Source organism: Phyllobates terribilis, unplaced genomic scaffold (genome assembly GCF_046119375.1).
Source record: "Phyllobates terribilis strain yellow unplaced genomic scaffold, ASM4611937v1 Scaffold_1__5_contigs__length_1240528914, whole genome shotgun sequence".
Lineage (NCBI taxonomy): Eukaryota > Metazoa > Chordata > Amphibia > Anura > Dendrobatidae > Phyllobates > Phyllobates terribilis.
Window position 1 is genome coordinate 890,449,256 of NW_027362761.1, and position 12,208 is coordinate 890,461,463.

Genomic DNA, 12,208 nt, shown 5'->3' on the forward strand with positions numbered 1-12,208 from the left:
CGAATTCTGCTTGGCTGGCCCCCTCTTTCCAAGCCAAGAGATTCAGAGAACAGAAGTAGAGATGGCTCCTGTCCAGGGCTCTCTGACTGCCTGGGCAATTTGGCTGGTGGTAAAGAGACAGATGGGTGCTCTTCAGTGCTCAGGACCTGAGAGGATCTGGAACTGATTGAAGTCGATGCGTTAGCTGCCATCCATCCGACAACGGCTTCAATTTGGTCCTCCCGCAGCAGTGGGGTACGGCTAGCTCCTACAAAGCTGCGCATAAAGGACTGTTCCCTGGTAAAACTGGGGGATGCTGAGTCACTGGTGCCCGCAGCAGGCACAGAATCCCCACGTCCTCTCCCTGCAAGCACAGAATCCTCACGTCCTCTCCCTGCAGAAACTCCACGCCCACGCCCACGACCACATGCCTTACTCCCTGCCTTCTTCATCTTGGTAGACTGATAAAGATAGGCAGAAAAGTACTAAGGGCTTAGTGTGCTTATTCCTGAACAGCTGCTAACAGGTATAAAAAACACTAATTTTATAAAGTGTGGACTAGACTTTAATATGAGCTAATGTGGCCTACACAACTGTAAAGTGGAGTGTTTGGTGAACTTTATTTAGTTTTTTTTTGTCACAAAAAGACACTGGATGTGCCTAAAGATGTAATAACAATAGTATCACAAACTTTTTGTAGCTATTACAATGTAGGAAGGCAACCTACAATGCAATAGATGAGGCTGCAAAAAATAGGCTAATACTAATCTGGCTGGGGCTGCAGGGCCCAATGCTGCAGAAAGGCTCCTCTAACTACTCCTATATAGTGTGTTTGGAACCAATTTAGCTGAATACGGATGGAACCACCACACTAATAGGAGAAATCAGGAAAAATTATGAATTGGCAAAAAAGGACAATGTATGAGGCAGTGACACACACTGAGTGCACTACAACCAGACGTGGTTGAAGCACACACTACCGGGTGAGCTGCACTCACACACCAGACCTTGCAGACAGCGGTGAACAGTACAGATGCAGAGCACTGTGCACTAGCGCTGCAAGACCAAAAAAATTTCTCTATCTACTCCTATATAGTGTGTTTGGAACCAATTTAGCTGAATACGGATGGAACCACCACACTAATAGGAGATATCAGGAAATATTATGAATTGGCAAAAAAGGACAATGTATGAGGCAGTGACACACACTGAGTGCACTACAACCAGACGTGGTTGAAGCACACACTACAGGGTGAGCTGCACTCACACACCAGACCTTGCAGACAGCGGTGAACAGTACAGATGCAGAGCACTGTGCACTAGCACTGCAAGACCAAAAAAATTTCTCTATCTACTCCTATATAGTGTGTTTGGAACAAATTTAGCTGAATACGGATGGAACCACCACACTAATAGGAGATATCAGGAAAAATTATGAATTGGCAAAAAAGGACAATGTATGAGGCAGTGACACACACTGAGTGCACTATAACCAGACGTGGCTGAAGCACACACTACAGGGTGAGCTGCACTCACACACAGAGACCTTGCAGAAAGCGGTGAACAGCACAGAGAACTGTGCACTAGCACTGCAAGGCACAGCGATTTATAAAGTAGCTTGGGTAAAGCAGAATAGACCAAATAGGTAGCTAAAACTGTCCCTCAGAACAACAGCATCCTATCCCTAACTGAATTCACAGCAGAGTGAGCTCAAAATGGCGGCAGCGGCTTTTATAGTGCATCATGACATCATTTCAGCAGCCAATCACAGCCATGCCATTAGTTAAGATGCCTACATGCCTAACAGGATGTGCCCACACTTCTTAGGATCCTCATTGGGTGAATAAAATGAAAATGGCTCATTGCATTATGGGAACTTCCGATTCCGGTATACGATATTGCAAAAGTATCGGAATTAAGTATCGGAATTACGATACCGCGAATATCGGCCGATACCCGATATTTCAGTATCGGAATGCTCAACACTACTCATTATGTAAAGTATTCTTCCTTAATATTGTATACAGTGTCCCTTTATTTTATATATAACTGTGTCCCCTTTTTAGATATAGTGTCATCCCTTATCTCATACACAGTATCCTCCCTTCTTTTATATAAATGTTATGCAGAGTGTTGTCTATTATCGCATTGTCCCGTAAAATAATATAAAATGTCTTAGCTTATCATTATACAGTGTGTTCCCTTATATAATGTCACCAGTTATCACAAACAGTTTCCTCCATTAATATTATACAAAGCAACTGATACCTCTGTGTGTGGCTGGCATTTATAAAGGGGGTTTAAGATGTGAAATGTATTAGTTTTGGGGTGGGATGAATGGTGTCGTATGCTGTATTAGGCCATGCTCACATGTTCAGTATTTGGTCAGTATTTTACCTCAGTATTTGTAAACCAAAACCAAGTGTGGGGGAAAAAATGCAGAAGTAGTGACGTGTTTCAAATATACTTTTCCTCTGATTATTCCACTCCTGTTTTTGGCTTACAAATACTGATGTGAAATACTAAAATACTGAACATGTCAATGTGGCCATAGTAAGTGAAATGCTATAATGGGCAGCTCTTTTTGCCTATCTCTTCAGAATCTCTCAGATGTCATTTTCCAAAGTTGACAAGTGCATGTGTGACGCCCAGCTGCGCTTGGTTATCACAGATCCTAGAGGAGTGCATTGATGGATTCCTCCACAAGAGGCCCCCATAACCATTCACACAGCTCCACCTTCCACCTCAGACCACCAGAGGGAGCCCGTTAGGGATAGATAGATAGATAGGGAAGGTGGAGCCAGGCAGCCATCAGTCAGAGTTAGTCTATTCTGGTTTAGCAGTGAGTGCAGTGCAGTCTGAGAAGAGTTACCTCAGAGGACAAAAGCCTGTTCCAGCTCCTGCAATTGCTATCCTGCAGTGGAGCTTATCCAGACCAAGACTCAGTGTAGCTCAGAGAAGTGAGCTTTAGGTGTGCCAGGGCAATAAGATCGGTGAAGCGCGGCAAGCTGCCGTTAGTGTGTATAGCCTAGTGAGGGCCCGAGTAGGCCGAAGGCGAGTGGAGAGTTAGTACATAGGGGGCAGAGGAGCTTAACTTGCTCACCCCGAAGCATTGATCGGACACCGGGTCCGAAGTTACCGGGATCTCTATGACCCAGTAAGATATAACCGGAATCCCTGGAGAACTACAAGTCCCTGGATCGCTAAAGTGCTGATACATAACAGAGCCGGGAGACACATAGGCCCACTGATAAGGAGCATGTACTCCAAGAGAAGGCCCTACCACAAGGTCAGCCAGCACAGGACAGAGACAAAGTTAGGCTTAGCTCCAGGCAGGTCAGAAACTTATTACACAGAGGCAAGAAACAGGATGCCCTACACCCGCTCATTGGGGAGGATCCTGACATGCACCCTTCACCCTACAGTGCTCCGGGAAGTGCCTGAATTTCTATCAGTAAAAGGTACTGAAGTGACTATCGTGTCTGTCCCTGTTCTTGCTCTGACCCGGCTGGGTCTCGCCTGTCCTGCATCCCCCTTCCGTACGCTGCCCTGAGGCCTAGCTCCACCTGTGGAGAGCTATACCATCCAGCTGCCTTATCATCGGCCTCAGTGGACTGCGCAGCGCTGGTGATTCTCACCAGAAGCCACAGGTGGCGTCACAAACTTTTATAAAATTAACAAATATCCACCCTTTTAAAGAGAGACCCCAGGGTATGGGCCCGGGAGCCGACCACCGCGACATCCCCAAGGCCAGGCAAAGGCCCGGGTACCGAGTCATCCCCATCCCCTGGGCTAGTCACATGTATACGACAAGTCACCAGTAATGCATAGCCTCATATGTTACGTAATTGTTTAGTGTGAAAAACCATGTGAGCTATGTAAGAATTATATTGCTTTCATCACTTTTGTTTGCAGACCAAGCATGCCTGGGACATTACTTTGCATACATTGCTTGTCAAAGTCTTCAGGATACATGACCTCCTATAGCTATATTATCCCTTGTACATTGAGGGGGGAAAAATTATTTGATACACTGCTGATTTTGCAAGTTTTCCCACCTACAAAGAATGGAGAGGTCTGTAATTTTTTCGTAGGTACACTTTAACTGTGAGAGACAGAATCTAAAAACAAATACCTAGAAAATCACATTGTATGATTTTTAAATAATTAAATAGCATTTTATTGCATGAAATAAGTATTTGATCACCTACCAACCAGCAAGAATTCTGTCTCACAGACCTGTTAGTTTTTCTTTAAGAAGCCCTCCTACTCTGCACTCATTACCTGGATTAATTGTACCTGTCTGAACTAGTTACCTGTATAAAAGACACCTGTCCACACACTCAATCAATCACACTCCAACCTCTCTACCATGGCCAAGACCAAAGAGCTGTCTAAGGACACCAGGGACAAAATTGTAGATCTGCTGGGATGAGCTACAGAACAATAGGCAAGCAGCTTGGTGAGAAGGCAACAAGTGTTGGCACAATTATTAGAAAATGGAAAAAACACAAGATGACTGTCAATCTTACTCTGTCTGGGCCTCCATGCAAGATCTCACCTCTTGGGGTAAGGATGATTCCGAGAAAGGTCAGGAATCAGCCCAGAACTACATGGGAGGATCCGGTCAATGACCAGAAGAGAGCTGTGACCAGTCTCAAACATTACCTTTAGTAACACACTACACCGTCATGGCTTAAAATCCTGCAGGGCATGCAAGGTCCCTCTGCTTATGCCAGCACATGTCCAGGCCCATTTTAAGTTCACCAATGATCATTTGGATGATCCAAAAGAGGCATCGGAGAAGGTCATGTGGTTAGATGAGACCAAAATATAACTTGTTTGGAGGAAGAAGAAGGATGAGTTCAACCCCAAGAACACAGTACCAACCATGATGGGGGAAACTTTATGCTTTGAGGGTGGTTTCCTGCAAAGGGGACAGGACGACTGCACCATATTGAAGAGAGGATGCATGGGGTCATGTATCTCAAGATTTTGCCCAACAACCTCCTTCCCTCAGTAAGAACATTGAAGATGAGTCATGGCTGGGTCTTCCAGCATGACAATGACCCGAAACACCCAGCCAGGGTAAATAAGGAGTGGCTCCATAAGAAGCATTTCAAGGTACTGGTCCAGTCTCATGACCTGAATCCAATAGAAAATTTTTGGAGGAAGGTGAAATTCAATGTTGCCTAGCGACAGACACAAAGCCTGCAAGATCTGAAGATCTGTATGAAAAAGTGGGCCAAAATCACTTCTGCAGTGTGTGCAAACTTGGTTAAGAACTACAGGAAACATCTGACCTCTGTAATTGCAAACAAACGCTTCTGTACTAAATATTGAGTTCTGTTTTTCTATTGTATCAAATACTTATTTCATGCAATAAATTGCAAATTAATTATGTAAAAATCATACAATGTGATTATTGGATTTTTTATATATTCTGTCTCTCACAGTTGACGTGTTCCTACGTTACAAAATTACAGACCTCTCCATTCTTTGTAGGTAGGAAAATATGCAAAATCAGCAGTGTATCAAATACTTATTTTCCCCACTGTAGGTGTCAGTTAAAGATAGTGATCACTTTGCATCTGTAACTTAAAGGGGTATTAAAAGTACAGGACCTTGGGTATCCATGGTTACGACAAGGGGCGTACATAGGAATCATGGGGCCCCATAGCAAAAGTTCTAATTGCCCCCCCCCCAAAAAAGAAATGTAAATAATTGTCGGGGTCACAAAAGAGCATATCTTTCCAGCCTTTACATAGTAATTTTCCTCCTGCTGAAGTCCTAGGTTCCTTTTTCATTGCCCCCATAAAGTATGATGCCAACAAAAGTGCCCCCCAAACACAGTGTGATATCCCCATGGTGAATTCCTCCACATGCACAGTATAATGACCGTACTTTACCCCACCTCAACTTCCAAGGCAAAGTATCGTGACCCCAACACAGTATGATCCCCCAACTGTGACCCCCACACAGCCCTCCATACAGTATAATGGCCCTACATACAGTATAATGGCCCCACAACTCTCCACACTCCACAGAGTATAATGCACTCGCCATGGTCCTCCACAGAGTATAATGCACTCGCCATGGTCCTCCACAGAGTATAAGACACTCGCCACAGTCTTCCACACAGTATAAGACACTTAGCATGGTCCTCCACACAGTATAAGACACTCACCATGGTCCTCCACACAGTATAATGCACTTGCCATGGTCCTCCACACAGTATAATGCACTCACCATGGTCCTCCATGCAGTATAATTAACTCCCTATGGTCCTCCACGTAATATAATACACTCCCTATGGTCCTCCACACAGTATAATGCACTCGCCATGGTCCTCCACACAGTATAATGCACCCCCCATAGTCCTCCACACAGTATAATGCACTCCCCATGGTCCTCAACACAGTATAAGACACTCCCCATGGTCCTCCACGCAGTTTAATTCACTCTCCATGGTCCTCTGCACATCATAATGCACTCCCCATGGTCCTCAACACAGTATAATGCACCCTATGATCCTGTACGCAGTATAATGCAGCCCCCCATAGGGTAAAATGCAGCCCCCAGTCCTCCTGTATTATCAGTACTCACTGATTTATAAATAAATACAAACTTACTGCTCCTCGTTCCTCGCTGCTTCAGTCTTTGCAGCGTGTCTCTCTCATCACCTCAGCAGCTGCCAGCTCCACTGTCTGACACAGAGGAGAAATAATGGGAAAGGGAGTGTCACATGACACTCCCTTCATTGAGTGTCATGTGACATCATTGATTTCAACCAGGGCCAGCTGCAGGTTTTCGTGGGCCCCGGGCGAAAGAGTCTCAGTGGGCCCCGATAGCACATACCACCATTCATGATGCACAGATACAGTAGAGAAATATAGGTATAGTACACAGGGCCCAGGCTGTCCCCCCTTCCTTCACATATGCAAACATGCACACACAGTACGCAGACATGCACACACACACACACACAGTACGCAGACATGCGCACGCACACACACAGTACGCAGACATGCACGCACACACAGTACGCAGACATGCACGAGCACACACACAGTATGAAGATATGCACGCACACACAAAGTATGCAGACATGCACGCACACACAGTATGCAGACACGCACGCACACACACAGTATGCAGATGTGGCGCCCCTGAGGGTTTGACCGCCACAGGGATGCTGCACTTCTCTAATGGAGTGTAGTGTTCCTCCTCTGAGGTAAGAACAGTGTGATAGTCGTGACCCAACCTTTGCATCCAACACCACATTTCTCCATCAGAGGGAGCTAGTATGCACTAGGTGCTGCTCCCCTGGTTACAGGGAGACTGGGGAACCAAGAGTTAGGGGAATCAGTTAGTGGGTGAGGGTGGAGGACTTACAAGTTAGTTACACTTTAAATTTCATATTTAATAAAAAGCCATCTTTGGTCTTGGTCTTTTCGGATTTTCTCTGTGCTGTCAAATACTGTGTGTAATGTGACCTCCCTCCCGGAGCGCAGATCCTGTGTGGGCCCACTCGTACCCTGGCCTTGGGACGAGGGGCAGGTTGTAGACCAGGAATGTCTCAACCCGGCCAATCACAAGGACCAAGAAGGCCTGGAGCTCAAGAGTGTGGCTCCACAGCAAATGGATCCCAGGCAGGTTGCAGACGGAGCTGAGTATGCCACCTGTCCTCGCCATGCTGATATATTCAGAGGGACTCCGGCTGCAAGAGGGGTACCGGCCCCCGACACCTGACCTTGCTACTCCAAGTCCTGGTCGGGAAAGCCCGGTAGGCCCAACCTTTGCATCCAACACCACATTTCTCCACCAGAGGGAGCTAGCATGCACTAGGTGCTGCTTCCCTGGATACAGGGAGACTGGGGAACCATGAGTTAGAGGAACCAGCTAGTGGGTGAGTGTGGAGGACTTACAAGTTATTTACACTTTAAATTTCATATTTAATAAAAAGCCATCTTTCGTCTTGGTCTTTTCGGCTTTTCTCTGTGCTGTCAAATACTGTGTGTAATGTGACCTCCCTCCCGGAGTGCAGATCCTGTGTGGGCCTGCACCAGTAAGGGACACAGCCCTCGTATCCTGGCCTTGGGACTAGGGGCAGGTTGTAGACCAGGAATGTCTCAAGAGTGTGGCTCCACAGCAAATTGATCCCAGGCAGGATGCAGACGGAGCGGAGTACGCCACCTGTCCTCGCCATGCTGATATATTCAGAGGGACTCCGGCTGCAAGAGGGGTACCGGACCCCGACACCTGACCCTGCTACTCCAAGTCCTGGTCGGGAAAGCCCGGTAGGCCCTGAGGATCCCACCCATGCCCTTGATCTGAGAGGAGCTCAGAGGGAGACCCGGCCAATTTGCACATACACGGACAGGAAAGGATTCGGTCCGTAGTTCAGGAACACTCTGCAGTAGGGTCCCAACTGAATGCTGGACTTACTCGGAGGTTGTCGGACCCTCGTCCCTGGTGACCGCAGGTCTCTGCGGGGAGCAGGGAGTCGCCTTCCTTCTGCCATCTCTAAAGTGAGTAAAGCCTTGGAAGTTCACCCCTATGGCCTCCGGACTGTTTATTCTGCACCACACCGCACGACGCGGCGCCCGTCTCCCTCAACTACTACCCACATCCTCCTGTCCCTCTGCCCTGAGGCCCTGCTCCGCATGTGGGGAGTAGTAATAACTTTGGCCACCATAACACCAGGCCTCAGCGGACTGCAGCGGTGCTGGTGGCCCTTCACCAGGCACCACAGGTGGCGTAGTCGTTAAATCAGCCACTCAACCCGGATGAGCCCACACCATCTCTTTTAATGTGACGGCCCTGAGCACGGGTCGGGTCCGCGCCACGGCTGCACCCCATCTCTCCATCACAGGACCCGACTCCGAGTCCCCCATCACCCAGGGTAAACTAAAAGGGCTTTTTCGAGAATGAGGCGTCACACAGACATGCGCGCACATACATAGTATGCAGACATGTGCGCACATGGTACGCAGATGTGTGATCACACACACACGGTACGCAGACATGCGATCACACACAGTACGCAGACATGCAATCACACAGTACGCAGACATGCGATCACACACACACGGTACACAGACATGCAATTGCATACACAGTACACAGACATGTGATCACACACACAGTACGCAGACATGCACGCACACACAGTATGCAGACATGCACACACAGTATGCAGACATGCACACACGCAAACACATGCACAGATATCTACACATACAGACATACACCCATATTTGAACACATTCTTAAAAACACATAAAACAGACATAAATATATATACACAGTCATGCACACACACACAAGACACATTAGAAATATATTTAAAATGGGGATTGGGGAATCTGGCGACAAGCCTCACTTACCTGCCCCCGGCCTGTCTCCCGTTCAGCTGTGCAGGGCCGCCGACATGTCTGATGGCCATCACAGACATGGCCCAGGACCATCAGGGGGGCTCGTTCGCTGTCGGGGCCCTTGACCATCAGGGGGGCCTCCTCACCATCGGGTCCCCTGGACCATCAAGGGGGCCCCCTCACCGTCGAGGCCCTGAACCATCAGGGGGGCCCCCTCGCTTTTGGGGCCCTGGACCATCAGGGGGGCCCCTCACCGTCGGGGCCCTGGACCATCAGTCTGGTCCCCTCACCGTCAAGGCCCTGGACCATTAGGGGGGTCCCCTCACCGTCTGGGTCTGGGCCACTCCCCCAGCATCTGTACAGCCAGGACCTCGCGGCAGTGGCGACATACAAGCACAATTAAAGGTGCAGTGTCGCCCCTGCGTGTCATTACTACCACACACAGCCGCATAGCGCACAGCTATGTCTGAGGAAATCCCGGCGATCTAGTTGCAGCCTGAAGCGCCGGTGGATCAGGGGGCAGGAGCAGGGGGGGCCCGATGCAAGGGTGGTGGGAACCCCGATGCAGGTGACGCGCCCCCTGGGCCTAGCGTACACGTGTAGTGGGTTACCCGGAACCAGGTCTCTGGGGGGGTTGTAGTCTCCGTGGCAGCGACCCGGTCAAGTGGCTCAGGGTGGTCAAACCAGTGGCAGTCTATTTATGGAATTTTTATGGTTAATTGTCCGACTACGCCACCCGTGGATTGCGGTCAGTGCGAACCGCCGCTGCAAGGCAGACCGCTGGGGCCGATGGTGTATGCAGCTGAGGTAGTGTGACTCCCCACGGGAAGAGTGCAGCCCCAGGGCAGTGTAGTAGATGGTGGGGGTGATAGTGCACGGGCGTCTCAGCACTAGTAGTGCTGTATGCGGTGAGAAAGCACAGAGACAAGGTGTTGCAGTTCAGGTTCTTTACTCACAGTTCTCATCCAGGTCACTTGTGCACAGATAGGACCGCCCGAGCCGTGCTGCATCCACCAGGCAGGGGGCTCGGTCAACCCCCAGGTAATTCCAGAGTGTGGCACAGGACTCCCTTCTATAGTTTCGTCAGCCGTGCCCCACCAGTGACACTACTTTTGTCCAGCTGTCTCGGGTCTTCTCTTGGGAGGCTGGGTGTCCACTTCCCTGACCCTATGTGGTATGCCTTTCTAGTAGGTGTAGTGAGGGGTCGCACCAGTAAATGGTCACGACCGCCGGTCCTTGGCTGAGGATTAGTCGCCTCCACCAACTTGGGATCCGGTACCCTGTTCTGCCAACCCGTCACCCGCAATCTCCTGGGTCCTTAGGGTTCCTTCTGCCTTTGTGTCTCTGGGCCCTTCTACACTTTAGGTACTTCTCTTTCCTTTGCTGTTCCTTTCTGTTTCTGTTCCTTTCTGTTCCTCTCTTCTGGCTCTGGCCTTCACTCTAGGCCTGCCTCGTGGAGCTGGGCCCCGACTGAGCCACAGCTCCCTGTCAGCCCTCCTGGCTGAACTCCTTCTCTTCTCCTCCTGACTGAACTGACTGACTGAACTCACTGAGAACTAAGATGGTGCCCACCTTATATACTTCCCTATAGTGTATGAGCCCAGGTGACTTGCAACCAATGGGCTCCTACCTATGCCCAGAAACCCAACCCCTATCTGCTCCTACATCACTGGGTTTTCCTCCCCCCTCGCCACTCCAGCCAGGGACATGTTCTGTCGTGCCTGCATTACTGTCTAATGGGAGCACCGTTGAGCTGTCCCCCGGAAATGGGGTGTGTGCGATGCATGCAGCTAAACGAGCCCTGGTCCACACTCTATCCTTACCCGGGAGTGGAATATCACACCTCTGGTTGAGGTGCAATACCCCTGTAGCGGCCGAACCCTCGGAGCGCTACATTGACGTCTGCTATGGGGCCCCCCAGCTCACGGGCCCCATAGCAGTCGCGTGGCCTGCCGCCATTGGCGGTACGCCACTGGTTACGACCCCTAGCAAGTAACTAACTGTCACTATATCAGTGGTCATACCCATGGATACCTAAGGTCCTGCAATGCCTGCACATGAGGAAAGAGACATAGCCAATTAGAAAAATTATACTACATTTCTAATTGAAGGTATTTGCTAATATTATTATTATTATTATTACACCTACTGCATATTGGGATAGGATCTTGGATATGGGAATACCCCTTTAAGGACAAAAACCAATATGGCGGCAATTCAAAGGTTATTTGCTTCACTGTCCATGTGTGCGTGGTTTTCTGACACATATGGCCACTACACCATGTAACCTGACCCTGACAGCTGTTCACAACTTAGTCCACTGGTGTATTATTGGTACTCTCTATGTAAAAGATTATATCAAAATCAAATTATATTTGAACATGAATTTTCATTTAAGGGGGATTTCTTAACCTTTCAAGATGTTGTCCACTACCCTAATTCAGTTATTGGTCTTGCCATACTGTAAGTACTTAAAGGGATATTCCCATCTCCAAGATCCTATCCCGATATGTTGCAGGTGTAATAATAATAATAATATTAGAAAATACCTCCAATTACAAATGTAGTATGTTTTTTCTGATTCGCTATGTCTACATACTATACTACATTTCTAATTGGAGGTATTTGCTAATAATATTATTATTACTACATCTATTACATATTGGGATAGTATCATGGAGATGGGAATACCCCTTTAAGGTCCTCATATATTTTCTCTGACAAGTTTCATGTGGTTTATGCCTCTCTGCTTCACTTCCTGCATGCTGACATCAGCTCTGAGGTCATAATGGTCACCTCCTCTTCAGAATCCTCTGCTCCTTTCTCAGTATATTTCCCACCATTACTTGTGC

At 48.3% G+C, this 12,208-nt stretch overlaps 1 protein-coding gene across 1 annotated transcript in view; it reads right to left on the reverse strand.

The window, feature by feature from the left end:
• Positions 1-6,722, reverse strand: part of UGT8 (UDP glycosyltransferase 8) — a 171,652-nt gene extending 164,930 nt beyond the window's left edge. Inside the window, exon 1 of the mRNA XM_073639910.1 lies at positions 6,612-6,722. The gene's annotated coding sequence lies outside the window, so the exon portion shown is untranslated. The remainder of the gene's footprint in view (positions 1-6,611) is intronic.
• Between the last annotated feature and the right edge of the window lie 5,486 nt (positions 6,723-12,208).